This window comes from Chenopodium album, chromosome 9 (genome assembly GCF_948465745.1).
Source record: "Chenopodium album chromosome 9, dcCheAlbu1.1, whole genome shotgun sequence".
In the NCBI taxonomy this organism is placed as follows: Eukaryota; Viridiplantae; Streptophyta; class Magnoliopsida; order Caryophyllales; family Amaranthaceae; genus Chenopodium; species Chenopodium album.
In genome coordinates this window covers 13,577,579-13,598,116 of record NC_137842.1, presented here as the reverse complement: position 1 = coordinate 13,598,116, position 20,538 = coordinate 13,577,579, and the positions used below count along the sequence as shown (strand labels likewise).

At 39.2% G+C, this 20,538-nt stretch overlaps 1 non-coding gene across 1 annotated transcript; it reads right to left on the bottom strand.

Annotated features, from left to right (window-relative positions):
- Positions 1-232: 232 nt before the first annotated feature.
- Positions 233-338, bottom strand: LOC145561191 (small nucleolar RNA R71). The gene has a single exon (XR_014093754.1). It is a non-coding gene; the product is annotated as a small nucleolar RNA R71 (small nucleolar RNA).
- Positions 339-20,538: the final 20,200 nt, after the last annotated feature.

Here is a 20,538-nt window from a genome sequence, read left to right as displayed (position 1 = left end):
GCTAAGAATGAGAGTTCGTTGAACCATCTCAAGGAGTTCGAAAAGTATTGCAACACTATCAAAGTGAACGGAGTTTCTCAAGAATTCATCCGGCTAAAGTTGTTTCCATTTTCTCTCATAGGCCGAGCCTTGGAGTGGTTGGATAAGGAGGTAAAGCCAAATTCCCTTCGAACATGGGACGAAGTCACCAAGGAATTCTTGTCCCGATTCTACCCACAAAAGAAAACGGCGGAGGCTAGAGCTTTGACTCAAGGGTTCAAGCAAAGACCTAATGAAAGCCTCTACGAAGCATGGGAGAGGTATAAAGAGTACCAAAGGGAATGTCCCCACCACGGAATTCCAACCTATCAAGTCATTCAAATTTTCTATGGTGGCCTAAGTCCTCAAGGCAAATCATGCCTTGATGGGGGTGCCGGAGGTCCCATAATGAATCGGACGGAAGAGGAAGTGGTGGACATTATAGAGGACATGGTTAAGTACTATAGAGATTGGCAAGATGGTGAGAGGGATTCAACTAGCAAGAGTGGCTCTTCGGTGTACCCTATAGACCATCTAAATGCGATCAACAACTTATCCTCACAAATGACAAACTTGGGGAAAGAAATGACCGCGATCAAGGCCAAGTTGGAAGGCTCCTTTTCTTCTCAAGCTTCGAATTCTCCCTCCCAATTTAAGGGGAGAGGTACCTTTTCTAACTCTCAAACCCCTCCCTCTTCAAATAATATGCCTAGTGGTTGCTTGTTTTGTGATGCATGTGAATCTTATGATCATGACTCTTGTAATTGCCCTCATGATTCTCCGAATGTGGTGATGATTTTGATAATAGTGAGAGTGAGCATGTGAATTATGTGTCAAATAATAATGTGCAAAGGTTTGATAATCAAAGAGGTCAATGGAATAGGAATTACAAAAACCAAGGTAATTTTGACAACTATAACCAAGGTGGTGGTTAAGGAACCAAGGGAACCAAAGTTCTCGTGGCAACTATAACAATCAAGGTTATATTAGTCAAAATCAAAACCAAAATTATTGTAATCAAAACCAAAGTTATGGAAATCATAACTAAGGTAGTGGAAACCATAATCAAGGTTATAGTCAAAACCAAAATAGGGGTAATTGGAACAATCAAGGTAGGGGCAATTTTCAAAATGATTCTCAAAGAGGTCCCCCACCCGGATTTGTTCCAAAGACTCAAGGTGAAAATTCCTATTCACAATCTTCTTCTTCTAGGACCAATTTGGAGGAAATAATTGAAAATCAAACCAAGTTGTTGAACACATATATGGCAGTTAGTGACAAGAAGTTCAATGAAATGATGACCCACAACAAAATGCTCGAAAACCAAATTTCTCAACTTGCTAGTGCTTTGAAAGACCAAGCAAGCCCTTTTTCTTTACCTTCCCAAGGCTTAGATCCCAAGAAACCCGTGAATGCTATTGTTATAAGGAGTGGTAAGGTTCTTGAGGAGAGATTGCCTAGGAGGAGTGATAACAAGGAGGTTCCCAAGGAAGTTTTGGTTAAGAATGAGGAAAGTAGAGCATCTTTAAATGAGGTTGTGGTTGAGACACCAAGAGAGGTGAGAGTAGAGAAAGAGATTGTGAAACCCAAGCTCCCTTATCCCCAAAAATTCACGAGACACAAATTGGATGAGCAATTTGGGAGATTTATTGATATGCTCAAACAACTTCACCTTTCTCTACCTTTCACCGATGTGATCAACCAAATGCCTAATTATGCCAAATTCCTCAAAGACATTTTGAGCGGAAAGAGGACTTGTGATGTTGTGGAGACAATCAATTTGACTGAAAATTGTAGTGCGATCATCATGAACAAAATGCCACTCACGTTGAAAAACCCCGAAAACTTTTCCATCCCTTGTGCTATTAACAATATGCAATTTGATAATGCCTTATGTGACTTAGGAGCTAGTGTAAGCTTAATTCCATATTCGGTTTATCAAAGACTTGATCTAGGGGAACTCTTACCTTCTAACATTACCTTGCAACTAGCCGATAGGTCAATCAAGTTTCCAAAAGGTGAAGTGGAAGATGTTCCATTGAGGGTTAGGAAGTTTGTGTTCCCGGTGGATTTTGTTGTTTTAGAAATGGATGAAGATGCTACCATTCCAATTATTCTAGGTAGACCCTTTCTTGCTACCTCGGGTGCTATGATAGATGTAAAGTGTGCAAAGATTTCCCTTAAGGTAGGAGATGAGGTCATAGAATTCGATTTGAATGAAAGCATGAAATATCCAAGTTCTTCTCTTGAAAATTGCATGATGATTGACTCTCTTGATCATGTTGTGTCTTCCATGCATGAGCACTTGCTCACCTATAAAGAATGTTTTGTTGAACAAAGATAAGCTAGGTGTACCATGCAAGGAGGTAGCATTGTATGAGGAATTGCTTAATGGAAGCATGGAGGAAGTGGATGAACAATTGTGCTTGAAGAACTCAAGCCATGAAGCTTTGCAAGCGGCCGCAACAAAAGAAGGTAAAGGTGTGCCTATGGTAGAGCTCAAACCTCTACCATCACACCTTAGGTATGAATTCTTAGGCCCAAATTCCACTACCCCGTAATTGTTAGTGCATCCTTGAGCGAGAGCCAAGCTCAAGCGTTATGTTGTGTCTTGAGAAAGCACCAAGATGCTTTGGGCTATACTATCGATGATCTTAAAGGTATAAGCCCCTCTTTGTGTACGCACCACATAACGCTTGAGGAAGGCACCCTTCCTTCTATTGAACGACAAAGAAAGCTACACCCTTAAATGGGAGAGGTGGTGAAAAAAGAGATCACCAAGCTCTTGGATGCGGGAATCATATTCCCCATCTCAAGCTCCAGGTGGGTTTCTCCCGTTCATGTCGTTCCTAAGAAGGGGGGTATGACCGTAGTCAAGAATGAGAGTGGTGAGCTCATTCCAACTAGGACGGTCACCGGTTGGAGGATGTGTATAGACTATAGACGTCTAAATACATCCACCAAAAAGGGTCACTTTCCCCTTCCATTCATTGATCAAATGTTAGAGAGACTAACAAGGCACAAGTTCTATTGCTTCCTTGATGGCTATTCGGGATTTTTCCAAATTCCAATCCACCCCGAAGATCAAGAGAATACAACATTTACATGCCCCTATGGGACCTTTGCTATAGGAGAATGCCCTTTGGCCTTTGTAATGCCCCCACAACTTTCCAAAGGTGCATGATGAGCATTTTTGGAGACATATTGGAGGAAGAAATGGAGTTATTTATGGATGATTTCTCCGTAGGTGGGGTTTCATTTGAAGAGTGCCTAGTTAATCTTGAGAAATGTTTGGCTCGGTGTGTAAAGGTTAATCTTGTCTTGAATTGGGAGAAATGTCATTTCATGGTGGAGGAGGGGATAGTGCTTGGGCATAAGATTTCTCATGAAGGAATAGAGGTGGATAAGGCCAAAATTGAGGTTATTGAGAAGCTTCCACTTTCGGTGAATGTCAAGGGAGTGAGATCATTTTTGGGTCATGCGGGTTTCTATAGAAGATTCATCAAGGATTTCTCACTCATTGCCAAGCCCCTTAATGATCTTCTTCAAAAAGATGTTGAGTTCGTTTTTGATGATAAATGCTTGGAAGCATTTAATAGATTGAAGAAGGCCCTAATCTCTACCCTCATTGTTCAAGCCCCAAGATGGGATTTACCATTTGAATTGATGTGTGATGCTAGTGATTGGGCAATTGGAGGTGTTTTGGGACAACGTGTGGACAAGAAGCTTTATGTGATTTACTATATGTCCAAGACACTAAATAGGGCCCAAAAGAATTACACAACAACGGAAAAAGAATTCTTGGCCATTGTTCACTCTTTCGAGAAATTCCGGTGTTATTTATTGGGTTCCAAGACCATTGTATTCATGGATTATGCGACTCTCAAGTATATTTTTGCCAAGATAGAGTCCAAGCCAAGGTTTATTCGTTGGGTGCTTGAACTACAAACTTTTGAAATAGAGATTAGGGATAAAAAGGGTGCGAAAAATGTTGTGGCGGACCATCTTTCTCGCCTTGAGGGTGATCAAATTCATGATGATGGTCTACCAATTGAAGATAGAATGCTTGATAATGTCTTGTATTCCATTAAGGTTAAGGATCTCCCATGGTATGCCGACTTGGTGAACTTTCTAGCATGTGGGGAGTTTCCACCTTCTTTCTCCAAGAACCAAAAGAATAAGCTCAAGAGGGAGGCAAGACATTACTTGTGGGATGAACCAATCTTGTATAAACGCGGGGTGGATGGCTTGCTTCGGCGTTGTGTCCCGAATGAAGAGGTGCCAAGTGTTCTAAAGATGTGCCATTCGGATCCAAGTGGCGGTCATATGGGCGTTTCAAAAACCGCCACTAAGGTTCTTCAATGTGGTTTGTGGTGGCCGCATCTCTTCAAAGATTCATGGGGCTTTGTAAAGTCATGCGACCGATGTCAAAGGGTTGGGAATATCTCCAAGAGGAATGAGATGCCTCAACAACCTATTCTTGAATTAGAGGTGTTCGATGTTTGGGGGATTGACTTCATGGGACCATTGCCATCTTCATATGGTAATCAATTCATACTTGTGGCTGTGGACTATGTTTCTAAATGGTTTGAGGCCATTGCCTCCCCTACTAATGACCACAAAGTAGTGTTGAAGTTGTTCAACAAAATCATCTTCCCAAGGTTTGGCGTGCCTAAGGCTGTGATAAGCGATAACGAATCTCATTTTGTTCACAACGCCTTCCAAAAGATGTTGAGGAAACATGGAGTGCATCAACGGTTCGGCCTCCCATATCATCCTCAATCGAGTGGCCAAGTCGAGGTCTCCAATCGTCAAATAAATCTCATTCTTGAGAAGACGGTTGCAAGGAATAGAAAGGATTGGTCGGACAAGTTAGATGATGCTCTTAGGGCTTATAAGACGGCTTTCAAGACGCCTATTGGTACCACTCCATACCGCCTTGTCTATGGCAAGTCTTGCCATCTCCCGGTGGAGCTTGAACACCCTGATTTATGAGCAATCAAAAAGATAAAATTTGATTTAGAAAGTGCGGGGGAGAAAAGGTGGTTGGATCTTCATGAGCTAGAGGAGCTTAGACTTGATGCTTATGACTGTGCTAGCACCTACAAAGCTCGTTCCAAAGAAGCTCATGATAAGCTTATTGAGAAAAAGGAGTTTTGTGTGGGTGATAAAGTCCTCCTCTACCACTCGAGAATGAAGTTATTTCCCAGAAAGCTCATGTCAACATGGAGTGGTCCTTTCTTGGTGAAAGATGTTTTTGCTAATGGCACCGTGGAGATTTCTCCTTTGGATTCCTCATCTTCTTTCAAGGTTAACGGTCATCGGCTTAAGAAATATTTTGATGGAGTGTTTGTTGGTCTTATTCATAAAATGATTCTTTTCAAACCACCTTGAGTGGGGTGGTAAACGTCGAGCTAATGACGTTAAACAAAAGCGCTTACGGGAGGCAACCCGGATTCTCACCTTTACTCTCTTTCTTTCCTTTCTTTTATTTTTGGTTTTTTGTTGATTTTTGCTCTTACCCTTCCTTGTGTTTTTGGTTTGTTTTGTAGGGTGCCTTCATTCATCATATATGGACTAAATGTGTTTGTTGAGGGTGATAAGAGGTTTTAGAGTGCAGGGGAGAGGGCACCCCGCGGGCTTGGAGAGGCCTCGGGTGCCCTTGCTTTCAACAAATGGAAATCGAATCAGTAGCTCTCCGCGGTCTCTCCGCGGGCGCGGGTGCCTTAGAGAGAGCGCGGGGGAAATTCAGAGAGGGCGCGGCTCATTTTCTAAAAATTGGATCAGGAACTCTCTGCGGTCTCTCCGCGGGCGCGGCAATTTTGGAGTGGGCACGGGCGAATTAGAGAGGGTGCGGCCCATGGTCAGTGTAGACACCCATTTGTGTCTCCCCAAAACCAAACCCAGTGATGAGTACCTTTCATGTCGAATCATAATCGAATGAAGTGAAAGTGTGAAAAGTCTAGTGTTGCGGATAATTTTAATTTCTTTTCTCTTCTCTCTGTTTTTGAAAACTTATTTTAAGAAAACAGCCAATCCAGTTTGGTTGGTCCATGATATGGGTCCAATAGTAGTGTAGTTGGATGGGGCTTGACAAGAGCTTTCCAACGATATATTATAAGCCCAATTCTGATGAATATTGAGGAAGTTATGGCCAATTTACTAAACTGAGCCCGGTTTGAGCTTTATGTACGGCCCAATGATCTAGAGGAGGACCTAATATAGATTTATCAATCCTAATGCAATTAGGAATGGTTTTAGTCTTCTAGATTCTTCTAGAAGGTTCTTTTCATTCCAAATTCAATTAGCATTGATAAATTGACTTTTGTTGACTTTTCAGAGTTTTAATTAAAATCAAAGAGCATTTTTGAGGAAAATACGATTTTATCCTCCTGTACGGCAAAATTTATCTGATTTTAGAAAACGCGTCAAAAACAGGATTAGCGCCCAACGCCAGCCATCGGCGCCTAATGCCAGCCATTGGCGCCTGGCGCTGGCATTGGCGCCTGACGCTAATGTTGGCGCCTGGTGCCAATAAGCTGGCGTTGGCGCCAATCAGCTGGCGTTGACGCCAGCTCTGTTTTAGGTGCGCCAATGCTCTGTTTTGATATTTTATCTTTTTGGCTGATTTTCTCTATAAATAACGTATTAAAAACTCCGTTTTTAATCATCAATAACCAGCTTTTCAATTATATTCACCTACAACCAGTCATCAATTCTCTCATTCTTCATCTTTCTCTTTCTTTTTCTAATCTCGCTTTTTACATACAAAATTCCGCATTCACAAGATCTAGAAACACCTAGCCACATTCGAAGTTGCCTTCGCCCTAGACGTGAAAGGTTTAATTTCTGAGGGTTTGGTCCCAAATCTCTCTTTAATTATTTAATTTAATTTTTTTGATTATTATTTTCCTTGAAGTTACTAACGTGTGTATTTTGTTATTAGAAAGAGGTACGAGGCATCAAAGTAATTACTTTAATGGTTTTTATTGATGTTATGATGTAGAAATCATGTTTATGTTGTTATGATATTCCTAGTATCATGTCTAGGGTAAATTTAATATTAAATATGATTGTTATGATGCCTTTTATTTTCTTCCTAATACTTATGATTGTTAGTATCATGTTAGGGCTAAAGATTTGATTTTTATTGCTTAGTGACATGCTAGGGTTTGTTATTAATCTTGTTAGTATCATGCCTAGGATCTTGCTATTATTATTATGATTTAACATGATTTATGATTACTTTTATAATTGTTTTGATTATGATTATAATTTTATTATTGCTATAATTATTATTATTATGATTAACATGATTATTATTATGATTAATATGATTGTTATTATGATGATTATTATTATCATGATATTTATGTTGCTTGATATTTATTTTTATTGCTTGATCACACCTTTTTATGCATGTTTAAAGGGAATTGGTATTTGTAATCACGCTTAATAAGATAATTAATAATCTTGTTTAGGGTTAATTATGATTATAATTCAAGTGATTGCCAATAATAGTTTAATTTGTGCATTAAATTCAACCAACATAGATAAACAGGTTTAGGGTTAATCCTATTGATTGCATGTTAATTAGAAAGCGCACATGAATACGATCTGAACAAAGTATAGGCCTATTATTAGGGCAGGTTCAATCTCTTTTAGGTTGAATTTGTACCTTCATCCCCGAACCCTTATTTGGTTCAAGACCTTATGGAGTTGACGATCTCTTGGATCGTTAAGAAGTGTAACCTTCACCCTGTGAACGGTTTACAAGTTCCTAAAACTTGTTGGCGACTCTTTTGCTCTATGTTCTTCCCTTTTGGACGCCACCATACTTTAGTGTATGATCACAGTGGGATTCAAGAAAGGGGTTAACGCTTGAATTTATTCCCTATAGTTTTTAGCGACTCCACTGGGGAGGATTTGTATTTTAATTCCTGAATTTGTTTCGGCAATGATTTAGAATGAGTGGATGAGACTCGAAACGTTCTAAGTATTTCATGTGCGTAATTTTGATTAACATTATTGTCATATGCATAAAAAAGATCTCATTGGAAAGACCATCCGTAATGAGTTAAAAACATAGGATTTTACACGTAGGAAATTTGAGAAATATCTTTCACAACTAGGACCGAAATAACACCGCGCGAAACTGGAAAATTTTATCGAGCACAGAAAGCTGTTGAGGCATGTGGGAAGTAGCGCCAGGGTCCAGAGAGTTGGCGCTAGACTTTTAGCCGTAGCGCCAGGCGCTGCAGCTAAAAATTGGCGCCAGTCTCTGTTTGCTGGCGCCAATTTCCCCCAATACCGAGCCAGAAATATGCGTTCTAATTTCGACCAGTTTTTCGTATTGTTTGCTCGATCCTACTTCCTGATTGAATTTTTTCTCACTTTTCTGAAACCCATATGTGTTCTACATATGGACATAACCCTCTGGGAATTCATGCTCCATCTACCCGATTGAACGCTCCGTGCAACAAAGGGTACATCCGAGATGTTGAATTCACCAAACCATGGAAGCGAGTTTTTTTTTTTCTAAAACTCGCGGTGTCCCATCCACTCGCGCCAACCCTTCACGGTTAGGCTTCCGCGCGGTGCATCCGGACAATTAACCGTGGACCCTCTATTGACTAAACCATATCCCGAACTTTAGAGAACTAGAGCCATGGTTAGGTTGCAAACTCATTGCATCATGTTGTGCCTACTTGACTAATTGTGCATTATTTGTTGTGCATACTCTATGTGATTTTTCCTAACCGTTTGTTTGACTTGTGTTAAGACTAAATAAACTGATTAATGACTAAAGGACTTTGTTTAATCTTGTTAGTATCATGCCTAGGATCTTGCTATATTTATTATGCTTTAATATTAACATGAACATGATTATGATTATAATTGTTATAATTTGTGATGATTATGAATATTATTATTATTATTATTATTGTGATGATGATTATTTTTATTGTTATTATAATTATGATTATTGATTATGATTATTATTATGTTGCTTGATATTTATTTTTTATTGCTTGATCACACCTTTTTATGCATGTTCAAAGTGAATTGGTACTTGTAATCACGCTTAATAAGATAATTAATAATCTTGTTAGGGTTAATTTGATTATAATTTCAAGTGATCGCCAATAATAGTTTCATGTGCGTAATTTTGATTAACATTATTGTCATATGCATAAAAAAGATCTCATTGGAAAGACCATTTGTAATGATTTAAAAACATAGGATTTTACACGTAGGAAACTTGAGAAATATCTTTCACAACTAGGACCGAAATATCACCGAGCGAAACTGGAAAATTTTATCGAGCACAGAAAGCTGCTGAGGCATGTGGGAAGTAGCGCCAATGACCAGAGCATTGGCGCCAGGCATTTAACTGTAGCGCCAGACGCCAGCATTGGCGCCAGGCGCTACAGCTAAATCCTGGCGCCAGTCTCAGATTGCTGGCGCCAATTTCCCCCAATACTGAGCCAGAAATATGCGTTCTAATTTCGACCGGTTTTTCGTATTGTTTGCTCGATCCTACTTCCTAATCGAATTTTTTCTCATTTTTTGAAACCCATATGTGTTCTACATATGGACATAACCCTATGGGAATTAATGCTCCATCTATCTGATTGAACGCTCTGTGCAACAAAGGGTACATCCGAGAATGTTGAATTCACCAAACCATGAAAGCGAGTTTTTTTCTAAAACTCGCGGTGTCCCATCCACTCGCGCCAACCCTTCACGGTTAGGCTTCCGCGCGGTGCATCCGAACAATTAACCATGGACCCTCTATTGACTAAACCATATCCCGAACTTTAGAGAACTAGAGCCATGGTTAGGTTGCAAACTCATTGCATCATATTGTGCCTACTTGACTAATTGTGCATTATTTGTTGTGCATATATTCTATGTTTCTATTAACCGTTTGTTTGACTTGTGTTGAGATTAAATAAATTAATGACTTAAAGAACTTTGCCTAATTAATTAATTAATTAATTAATTTGAGTAAATAAAGTCTAATATTTTAATCAGAATTGACCTAGTACGACTTTAGGCATACCCCAGTTGACTAATAACACCGAAAACAGTCCCAGATTGAAGCTTCAGCATTGGCGCCAAAGTCTGGACTGTAGCGCCACCCTGTGGAGTGTGGCGCCTGGCGACAGCTCTGTCGTCTGGCGCCAAGCTACACAGTGCGGCGCCAGTCCTGTCGTAAGCCGACAGTTCGGATTATTGGTCAAGTCATAACCTAGTGTCTAATTAATCAGTCTGCTAATTAATTTGGTTAATTTTCGCTGTCGATAATATCTTGTCAAGTCATTAATTGAGTCTAGTCACATAGTCTAGCCACATGGTCATGACACGAGTCTTAACATACCACCTACACTCACTAGTCTTGGCACACACTTTGAGTATATGTCACCATGACCATGTCTTAGGTTCATGCATGAGTCGGTTTTTTCCGTCATTTGAGTTGGGGGGTACATTCTATTCCTAATTCTTCATATTCCTCCATCTAAATCTTCCTTCGCATTCTATTCTAATCTTTCTTCACCTCCTCCATCCATCGCATGTTGAATAAAGTTTGAGTCGAATAATTAACGATGAATATCCCTAAATTCCTTTTCCACAGTACTTGGTCGAGGAGAGAAGGGCGATTAATCAAGGACAACCTCTTTATTCAAGTCTCACTTTTTGATAAACCGATTCGTCAAAAGAGGAAGGCTAAAAAGATAATGGCAAGTCAAGAAGAAGTCAATGAGCTTAGGAACCAATTGGTTACCGTGACTGAGAAACTGAAGCTCCTCACACTCAAGATCAATGATCCCGTGAAGCAGCAACAGATGGACCTCATGCAAGAGAGTCTAAGCAAGCTATCTAGTGACTATAAATTTCAGGGCATGAGTTCACAAGGGGTCTCGCTGGACAAGGAACTTCTTCCTCATAAGTTCAACGCCACTGACATCCCTAAATTCAAGGCAACAGATAACCCTTACTTCCATTTAAGAGCTTTTGAAACTATAATGAGTATTAAGGGTATCGATAAGAAGGTTTTCCCCTCTCTGTTCCCGCTATCTCTCGAAACCGTTTGTCAACAATGGTTCTTTTCTCTCGAGAAAGAAAAAACCTCTTCTTGGGAGTCGATAACAAACGCTTTCATAGATAGATATAAGTGCAACATCCAAGACGAAACAAACCACAGACAACTTGAGATGTTAAAACAAAAAGAAAACGAAGGGTTCACGTCTTTCTTCAACAAATGGAGGGAAAATTCGGCTAATATGGTCAAGGATCCTACCGAAAAAGAATCTGTGAGGATGTTTATCAAGAATCTCCAAGGGAAGTATTCAAAACACTTAAAATATCAACACAATTTGAATACTTTCAAAGATGTTTATAATATAGGCATTGACATTGAAGATGACCTTCTGAAAGATAATAGTGCGAGAGGAAAGAAGAGCGACCATCCTTCTTCTTCCTCTAATGAGGTACATGCTACAAACACCTCTAAACCACGAATCCAAAGATCAAAAAGGGTGTTCACTCCACTTGGTATGAGTTATGAAACGGCTTTCGAGAAGCTACATCACAAAGGACTAGTCATGCCCATAGGGCCCATCAAAGATCTAGTTCCAGAAGCAAGGCCACCTAAGTGGGACCCTAATAAGTACTACAAATATCACCAAGGAAAGGGTCATGACACTGAGGAGTGTTGGAAACTCAAAGAAGCTATTCAAGATCTGATCGATAACAATGAAACTTCCGAGATTCTAGCCATTGAAGATGACCAAGCATCCTTCGATTCATCACTTCTTATCACACCTGTAGGAGAACCCATGATCGAGACATTTTATATGACCTCTCTCGATGAAGTGGCCATGATTGAGGAGGATGAAAGTCTTTTCTTAGATAATACCAAGGAAGACTCGTCAAGTCTAAAAGAGGACGTTCGAAAACTGCAAGATGTCGTTGCCATGCTCTTGAATGTGGTAGAAGGATTAGCAAATCGGGTGATGGCCATTGAACAAAATTCTCACCAAGGGTTTAATGAAGAACTCAATGCTCTTAAGCCACAGGCAAAACGGACCATTGAAGAATACACACCAATAGGAACGAATTACAATGAAGATTTTGACTGTCTACATGATCAAGGTCATATTCACTCCATTGGTCCCAGTCAAGACCCTCCACCTGGAAAACGTTTTCCCAATTGGGATCCAAATTCCTATTGTCGATACCATAAAGGTCGCGGTCACACTACTGAAAAGTGTCTCGCCCTCAAGGATCGTGTTCAAGACTCCGTTGATTAAAATCTCCTTCATGTTCCTCCGCGCGACAAGAAGGCCAAGATTAGTAACGATAGTAACAGTGGCTGTAAAGGGAAGAAGAACGACTATCCTTCTTCTTCCGGAAACACCTACTCTAGTAATAGTGTTGGTACTTTCGACCTTAGTGAGATCCTAGCCACGGGTAATCGAAAGCAACCGAAGAGGGAATTTACCCCTATTGGAATTAGCTACGATGATGCTTTCGATCGACTCCATGCCAAGGGAATCATTACTACTATTGGACCTCTTCAAGATCCCCCACTTAAGAAAAGATTGCCTAGTTAGAGTCCAAACGAACACTGTAAGTACCACCAAGGTAGGGGTCATGCTACTGAGAGCTGTTGGAAGCTAAAGGAGGATATCCAACATTTGATTGATAATAACAAGCTTCCCATACCTCCAGTTAACAAGAAGAGCGAGTGATGATAAAGGAAACAACAAAAGACAAAGAGGCGAGCTTCAACGACAAGATTTTGTGACCTCTTTTTTCTATTTCTTTTTTATTTACTCTTTCCCCAATAAGTCTAGCATAGGCACCTTTTCTTTTCCCTTAGATGAATTTTGTAGATTCTTTTCCCTTTTTTTAATAAAATGAGCATTTATTTCCTTATATATGATCATCATATTGCATTGCATTAAAAAGAAATAAAAACTAAAAAAAATAAAAATAAAATAAAAAAATCCATGTCGAATTGAGCACAAGGTATACCAATGATTTAAGGCACCCCTTGTAGCCACATCATATTACCTTTCACCTCTCAAATATGCAATCCTTTCTTCATAAACCACTTTGAGCCTCGTCTAACGATAGACCTTTATTTTTTCAACCTACACCTTGGGAGGGACAATTAAGCAAAAGAAAAAAAATAAAAATAAAAGTGTACAAAAGGGCAAGTGTTCCAATGTCTTTGATATGAAAATATCTTTGATAAGAACACGTCTCAGATTGTGTCTCTTATCGAGTGCTCGGTACCGTGCTTGAGAAACATGAATGCCAAGTGAGTGATAGACCGCATGATCGGGATTGCCCACACTTATAATAATAAAATAAATGCTAAGACAAAAAGATCTAAAAAAGAGTAGAAACTCAAGCATAAAAATATAAAGATCCAAAAGCAAGGTTGCACACCTTGGGGGCTTATCTAGGGTTTTGAGGCTTTATCCCCTTCTTCTTCAGCCTTTAGCCTAACCACGTTACAACCCTTAAAAAGACCTTTTTGAGGTATACACACACTTGTGCGAGGTTCGGCTAGAGCTACGTTCGGCTTGATTCCTAACGGATACGTAGGCAACCTCACATCAAGGTGCGGCCGTAATAAACATGCATTCATATTCACATTCACACACTTACACCATGATCATATCAAGGGATTTCCTATGCTCATCCCTTTTCATTTAGAGCTAGACTTGGGGGCTTGATCCCTATATCATTAACTTACCTAGCCTAAGAGTCACCACCATTTGACTCTTATCAATATTTTCCCACACACTTAGCCCTTGTGGCCTAACTTTAGTGTCACTTTGACACACTGCACAGATACATGACCAAATATACTTCCCTTAGGAACCCTTTGTCATGGAATCTTAACACAATGCTGAAGCATGCCTTGTCATATCAACATCGCTCATCAATTGTCATTGCATCACGAAGTATGAAGTACTTAGTCTCCGTGCCTAAGTTACCCAAATGCTTTTATCATTGAGTCAACAGTTGAGATAGCCTAGGATGGGTTAATCCTTGCACCTTGAGAGATATTATCAAACAACATTTGATGCATCTTCAAAACTCTCGATTCTTTTTCGCGTCTTTCTTTTTCGGGAGAAAGTCGGTACTGTAGACACCTATTTGTGTCTCCCTAAAACCAAACCCAGTGATGAGTACCTTTCGCGTCGAATCATAATCGAATGAAACGAAAGTGTGGAAAGGTCTAGTGTTGCGGAAAGTTTTTTATTTCTTTTCTTTTCTCCCTGTTTTTGAAAACTTATTTTAAGAAAACAGCCAATCCAGTTTGATTGGTCCATGATATGGGTCCAATAGTAGTGTAGTTGGATGGGGCTTGCAAAGACCTTTCCAATGATATATTATAAGCCCAATTCCGATGAATATTGAGGAAATTATAGCCAATTTACTAAACTTGGCCCGGTTTGAGCTTTATGTACGGCCCAATGATCTAGGGGAGGGCCTAATATGATTTATCATTCCTAATGCAATTAGGAATGGCTTTGGTCTTCTAGAATCTTCTAGAAGGTTCTTTTCATTCCTAATTCAATTAGCATTGATAAGTTGACTTTGTTGACTTTTTAAGAGTTTTAATCAAAATCAAATAGCATTTTCGAAGAAATTATATTATTTTATCTTCCAATATGGGAAATTTATCAGATTTTCGAAAACGCGTTGAAATCCAGTTTGGCGTCCAACCCCAGGCCTTGGCGCCTGGAACCAGGCTTGGCGCCTGACGCTAGCCACTGGTGCCTGGCGCCAGCTAGCCAGGGTTGGCGCCAATCCTGTTTTGCGATCGTCAGACTCTGTTTTGTTAAATTATCTTTTTTGGCTGATTTTCTCTATAAATATCGTATTCAAAACTCCGTTTTCATTCACCAATTCTCACCAACTCTCATCAAGATTTTCTTGATTATTCTCTCTCTCTCTTTTTCTAAACTAGCCTTTTCTCAAATACAAAATTTCGTATTCATTAGATCTAGAAACACCTAGCCATATTCGAAGTTGCCTTCGCCCTAGACGTGAAAGGTTTAATTTCTGAGGGTTTGGTCCCAAATCTCTCTTTCAATTATTTAATTTAATTGTTTGTTTATTATTTTCCTTGAAGTTACTAACGTGTGTATTTTGTTATTAGAAAGAGGTACGAGGCATCAAAGTAAGTACTTTAATTGATTAATTGATATTATGATCATGTTTATATTGTTATTATGATATTCCTAGCATCATGTCTAGGGTAACAAATATATTAAATATGATTGTTACGATGCTTCCTATGTTCTTCCTAATATTAATTCATGTTAGTATCATGTTAGGGCTAAAGACTTGATTTTTATTGCTTAGTGACATGCTAGGGTTTGTTATTAATCTTGTTAGTATCATGCCTAAGATCTTGCTATTTCTATTATGCTCTAATATTAACATGAACATGATTATGATTATGATTATGATTATTATTATTTTTTTTTTATGATGATTATGAATATTATTATTATTATTATTATTTTGATGATGATTATTTTATTTATAATTATTATTTTGATGATGATTATTATGTTGCTTGATATTTATTCTTTATTGCTTGATCACACATTTTATGCATGTTAAAGGGAATTGGTACTTGTAATCACGCTTAATAAGATATTAATAATCTTGTTTAGGGTTAATTTGATTATAATTCAAGTGATCGCCAATAATAGTTTATTTGTGCATTAAATTCAACCAACATAGATAAACAGGTTTAGGGTTAACCTATTGATTGTATGTTAATCAGAAAGCACACATGAATACGAGCAGAATAAAGTAGAGGCCTATTATTAGGGCAGGTTCAATCTCTTTTAGGTTGGATTTGTACCTTTATCCCCGAACCCTTATTTGGTTCATGACCTTATGGAGTTGACGATCTCTTGGATCGTTAAGGGGTGTAACCTTCACCTCGTGAACGGTTTACAAATTCCTTAAAAACTTGTTGGCGACTCTTTTGCTCTATCTTCTTCCCTTTTGGACGCCACCGTACTTTAGTGTATGATCACAGTGGGGTTCAAGCTAGTGGGATTTTAAAGGCTTGAAATTATTCCCTACAGTTTTTGGCAACTCCGCTGGGGAGGATTTCTATTTTAATTCCTGAATTTGTTTCGGCAATGATTTAGAATGAGTGGATGAGACTCGAAAAGTTCTAAGTATTTCATGTGCGTAATTCTGATTAACATAATTGTCATATGCATAAAAAGGTTCTCATTGGAAAGACCATCCGTAATGAGTCAAAAATATAGGATTTTACACGTAGGAAATTTGAGAAATGTCTTTCACAACTAGGACTGAAATAACACCGCGCGAAACTGGAAGATTTTATTGAGCACAGAAAGCTGATGAGGCATGTGGGAAGTAGCGTCAGGGGCCAGAGCTTGGCGCCATACTTTTAGCCATAGCGCCAGACGCCAGTATTGGCGCCAGGCGCTACAGTTAAAAGTTGGCGCCAGTCTCTATTTGCTGGCGCCAATTTCCCCCAATACCGAGCCAGAAATATGCGTACTAATTTTGACCGGTTTTTCGTATTGTTTGCTCGATCCTACTTCCTGATTGAATTTTTTCTCACTTTTCTGAAACCCATATGTGTTCTACATATGGACATAACCCTCTGGGAATTCATGCTCCATCTACCCGATTGAACGCTCCGTGCAACAAAGGGTACATCCGAGATGTTGAATTCACCAAACCATGAAAGCGAGTTTTTTTTTTCTAAAACTCGCGGTGTCCCATCCACTCGCGCCAACCCTTCACGGTTAGGCTTCCGCGCGGTGCATCCGGACAATTAACCATGGACTCTCTATTGACTAAACCATATCCCGAACTTTAGAGAACTAGAGCCATGGTTAGGTTGCAAACTCATTGCATCATATTGTGCCTACTTGACTAATTGTGCATTATTTGTTGTGCATACTCTATGTGATTTTTCCTAACCGTTTGTTTGACTTGTGTTAAGACTAAATAAACTGATTAATGACTAAAGGACTTTGTTTAATTAATTAAATAGTTAATTTGAGCTAATAAATAAACATAAAATCGAGTCATAGTTCCTTTAAGTCAACCCGGATTTTTATTCCCGTATACTGCACAAACGTCAACTTGTTTTGGTTATATCTGGAGTTCTAGAAATAACTACGAGTCGTACAACCTATGGATCTGTAGCCCCGAGTTTTATCTTTAATTCGGAGTTGGTTTCATCCCAATCAGAGTCACAGATAAAAAGTTATGACTAAAATACCACAGTCTGTCCAGTTTAATGCATATACGTGAAGTCTTAATTTAGTCTTTGCTTGAGTCTAGTCACATGGTCTAGCCACATGGTCATGACACGAGTCTTAACGCACCATCTACACTCCCTAGTCCTAGCACACACTTTGAGTACACATGTCACTATGGCCATGTCTTAGGTTCATGCATAAGTCTTTCCGTCATTTTAAGTTGGGGGGTACATTCTATTCCTAATTCTTTATATCCCTCCACCTCCATCATTCTTCTTTCACACCCTATACCATCTTTCTTCACTTCCTCCTTCCATTGCATGTTGAATAGAGTTTGAGTTAAATAATTAACAATGAATATCCCCAAATTCCTTTTCCACAGTACTTGGTCGAGGAGAGAAGGGCGATTAATCAAGGACAACCTCTTTATTCAAGTCTCGCTTTTTGATAAACCGATTCGTCAAAAGAGGAAGGCTAAGAAGATAGAGGCAACTCAAGAAGAAGTCAATGATCTTAAGAACCAACTGGCTACTGTGACTGAGACACTGAAACTTCTCGCACTTAGGGTCGATGACCCCGTGAAGCAACAACAGATGAACCTCATGCAAGAGAGTCTAAGCAAGCTATCTAGTGACTATAAATTTCAGGGCATGAGTTCGCAAGGGGTCTTGCTGGACAAAGAACTTCTTCCGCATAAGTTCAACGCCACTGACATCCCTAAATTCAAGGCAACAGATAACCCTTACTTCCATCTAAGAGCTTTTGAAACTATAATGAGCATCAAGGGTATCGATAAGAAGGTTTTCCCCTCTCTGTTCCCACTATCTCTCGAAACCGTTTGTCAACAATGGTTCTTTTCTCTCGAGAAAGAAAAAACCTCTTCTTGGGAGTCGATAACAAACGCTCTCATAGATAGATATAAGTGCAACATCCAAGACGAGACAGACTACAGACAACTTGAGATGTTAAAATAAAAGGAAAACGAAGGGTTCACTTCTTTCTTCAATAAATGGAGGGAAACTTCTGCTAATATGGTCAAGGCTCCTACCGAAAAAGAATCTGTGAGGATGTTTATCAAGAATCTCCAAGGGAAGTATTCAAAGCACTTAAAGTACCAACACGACTTGAATACTTTCAAAGCTGTTTATAATATAGGCATTGACATTGAAGATGACCTTCTGAAAGATAATAGTGCGAGAGGAAAGAAGAGCGACCATCCTTCTTCTTCCTCTAATGAGGTACATGCTACAAATACCTCTAAACCACGAATCCAAAGATCAAAAAGGGTGTTCACTCCACTTGGTATGAGTTATGAAACAGCTTTCGAGAAGCTACATCACAAAGGACTAGTCATGCCCATAGGGCCCATCAAAGATCCGGTTCCAGAAGATAGGCCACCTAAGTGGGACCCTAATAAGCACTGTAGATATCATCAAGTAAAGGGTCACGACACCGAGGAGTGTTGGAAACTCAAAGAAGCTATTCAAGATCTGATCGATAACAGTGAAACTTCCGAGATTCTAGCCATCGAAGATGACCAAGCATCCTTTGATCCATCACTTCTTATCACACCTGTAGGAGAGCCTATGATCGAGACAGCTTATATGACCTCTCTCGATAAAGTGGCCATAATTGAGGAGGATGAATGTCTTTTCTTAGATAATACCAAGGAAGACTCGTCAAGTCTAAAAGAGGAAATTCGAAAACTGCAAGATGTCATTGCCATGCTCTTGAATGTGGTAGAAGGATTAGCAAATCGGGTGATGACCATTGAACAAAATTCTCGCCAAGGGTTTAATGAAGAACTCAATGCCCCTAAGCCACAAGCAAAACGGACCATTGAAGAATACACACCAATAAGAATGACTTACAATGAAACTTTCGACTGTCTTCACGATCAAGGTCTTATCCACCCTATTAGTCCCAGTCAAGACCCTCCACCTAAAAAACGATTTCCCAATTGGGATCCAAATTCTTATTGTCGATACCATAGAGGTCGTGGTCACACCACCGAAGTATGCCTCGCCCTCAAAGATCGTGTTCAAGATCTCATTGATTTAAATTTCCTTCATGATCCTCCGCACAACAAGAAGGCGAAGATTAGTAACAATAGTATCAGTGGCTGTAAAGGGAAGAAGAACGACTATCCTTCTTCTTCCGAAAACACCTACTCTAGTAATAGCATTGGTACTTTCGACCTTAGTGAGATCCTAGCCATGAGTAATCGAAAGCAACCGAAAAGGGAATTTACCCCTATTGGAATTAGCTACGATGATGCTTTCGATCGACTCCATGCCAAGGGAATCATTACTCCCATAGGACCTATTAAAGACCCCCCACTTAAGAAAAGATTGCCTAGTTGGAATCCAGACGAACACTGCAAGTACCACCATGGTAGGGGTCATACTACTGAGAGCTGTTGGAAGCTAAAGGAGGCTATCCAACATTTGATCGATAATAACAAGCTTCCCATACCTCCAGTTAACAAGAAGAACGAGTGATGATAAAGGAAACAACACAAGACAAACGACAAGATTTCGCGACCTCTTTTTTCTATTTTTTTTTTATCCCTTCCCCAATAAGTCTAGCATAGGCACCTTTTTTATTCTCTTTAGATTTATTTTATAGGATCATTATATATTTTTTTTCTTTATTTTAATAAAAATGAGCATTTATTTCCTTACATATGATCATTTCATTATATTGCATTAAAAAAAAAAAAATCCATGTCGAATTAAGCACAAGGTATACCAATGATTTGAGGCACCCCTTGTAGCCACATCATATCTCCTTTCACCTTTCAAATATGCAATCCTTTCTTCATAATCCACTTTGAGCCTCGTCTAACGATAGACCTTTCTTTTTTTAACCTACATCTATCTAACCTTGGGATGGGATGGTGTGCAACTTTTGCAATTCTAAAAAAAAGCTTGAGTGATTTCAAAAGATCAAAATAAAAATAAATAAATAAAAGTGTACAAAAGGGCAAGTGTTCCAATGTCTTTGATATGAAAATATCTTCGATAAGAACACGTCTCAGATTGCGTCTCTTATCGAGTGCTCGGTACCGTGCCTGAGAAACATGAATGCCAAGTGAGTGATAGACCGCATGATCGGGATTGTCCACACTAAAATAAATAAAATAGATGCTAAAGCAAATGATGAAAAAGAGCTAAAAAAAAGAGTAGAAAACCTCAAGCATAAAAATACAAATATTCAATAT